Below are 2,447 nucleotides of genomic sequence, written 5' to 3' on the forward strand. Positions count from 1 at the left end.
ATATTGAATCCGATATTAGAACCGATATTCAAAAACCGATATTGGAGAACAAATATTGAAAAACTGATATTGAAAAACCGATATTGAAAATCAAATATTGAAAAACCGATATTGAAAAACCGATATTGAAAAACCGATATTGAAAAACTTATATCGAAAAACTGATATTGCAAAACCGATATTGAAAAACCGATATTGACAAACCTATATCGAAAAACTGATATTGAAAAACATATATCGAAAAACTGATATTGCAAAACCGATATTGAAACCGATATTAGAACCGGTATTGAAAAACCGATATTGAAAAGCAAATATAGAAAACCTGATATCGAAAAACTGATATTGAAAAACCGATATTGAAAAACCGATATTGAATCCGATATTAGAACCGATATTCAAAAACCGATATTGGAGAACAAATATTGAAAAACCGATATTGAAAAACAAATATTGAAAAACCGATATTGAAAAACCGATATTGGAGAACAAATATTGAAAAACTGATATTGCAAAACCGATGTTAGAACCGATATTGAAAAACCGATATTGAAAAACCAATATTGAAAAACTTATATCGAAAAACTGATATTGCAAAACCGATATTGAAACCGATATTAGAACCGATATTGAAAAACCGATATTGAAAAACAAATATTGAAAAACTGATATCGAAAAACTGATATTGAAAAACCGATATTGAATCCGATATTAGAACCGATATTCAAAAACCGATATTGGAGAACAAATATTGAAAAACCGATATTGAAAAACAAATATTGAAAAACCGATATTGAAAAACCGATATTGAAAAACCGATATTGGAAAACTTATATCGAAAAACTAATATTGCAAAACCGATATTGAAACCGATATTAGAACCGATATTGAAAAACCGATATTGAAAAACAAATATTGAAAAACTGATATCGAAAAACTGATATTGAGAAACTGATATTGCAAAACCGATATTGTTCTAAACCGATATTGAAAAACCGATATTGTAAAGCAAATATTGAAAAACTGATATTGAAAAACTGATATTGAAAAACCGATATTGAAAAACCGATATTGGAAAACTTATATCGAAAAACTGATATTGAAAAACCGATATTGAATCCGATATTAGAACCGATATTCAAAAACCGATATTGAATAACTTATATCGAAAAACTGATATTGCAAAACCGATATTGAAACCGATATTGACAAACCTATATCGAAAAACTTATATCGAAAAACTGATATTGCAAAACCGATATTGAAAAACCGATATTGGAAAACTTATATCGAAAAACTGATATTGAAAAACCGATATTGAAAAAACGATATTGAATCCGATATTAGAACCGATATTCAAAAACCGATATTGGAGAACAAATATTGAAAAACTGATATTGAAAAACCGATATTGAAAAACCGATATTGAAAAACCGATATTGAAAAACCGATATTGAAAAACAAATATTGAAAAACTGATATCGAAAAACTGATATTGAAAAACCGATATTGAATCCGATATTAGAACCGATATTCAAAAACCGATATTGGAGAACAAATATTGAAAAACCGATATTGAAAAACAAATATTGAAAAACCGATATTGAAAAACCGATATTGGAGAACAAATATTGAAAAACTGATATTGCAAAACCGATATTAGAACCGATATTGAAAAACCGATATTGAAAAACCAATATTGAAAAACTTATATCGAAAAACTGATATTGCAAAACCGATATTGAAACCGATATTAGAACCGATATTGAAAAACTGATATTGAAAAACCGATATTGAAAAACCGATATTGGAAAACTTATATCGAAAAACTGATATTGCAAAACCGATATTGAAACCGATATTAGAACCGATATTGAAAAACAAATATTGAAAAACTGATATCGAAAAACTGATATTGAGAAACTGATATTGCAAAACCGATATTGTTCTAAACCGATATTGAAAAACCGATTTTGTAAAGCAAATATTGAAAAACTGATATCGAAAAACTGATTTGGAAAAGCCGATATTGAAAAACCGATATTGAAAAACCGATATTGACAAACCTATATCGAAAAACTAATATTGAAAAACCGATATTGAAAAACATATATCGAAAAACTGATATTGCAAAACCGATATTGAAACCGATATTAGAACCGATATTGAAAAACCGATATTGAAAAACAAATATTGAAAAACTGATATTGAAAAACTGATATTGAAAAACCGATATTGAAAAACCGATATTGAATCCGATATTAGAACCGATATTCAAAAACCGATATTGGAGAACAAATATTGAAAAACTGATATTGAAAAACCGATATTGAAAAACAAATATTGAAAAACCGATATTGAAAAAACGATATTGAAAAACTTATATCGAAAAACTGATATTGCAAAACCGATATTGAAAAACCGATATTGGAAATCTTATATCGAAA

This window comes from Andrena cerasifolii, unplaced genomic scaffold (genome assembly GCF_050908995.1).
Source record: "Andrena cerasifolii isolate SP2316 unplaced genomic scaffold, iyAndCera1_principal scaffold1224, whole genome shotgun sequence".
Classification (NCBI taxonomy): domain Eukaryota; kingdom Metazoa; phylum Arthropoda; class Insecta; order Hymenoptera; family Andrenidae; genus Andrena; species Andrena cerasifolii.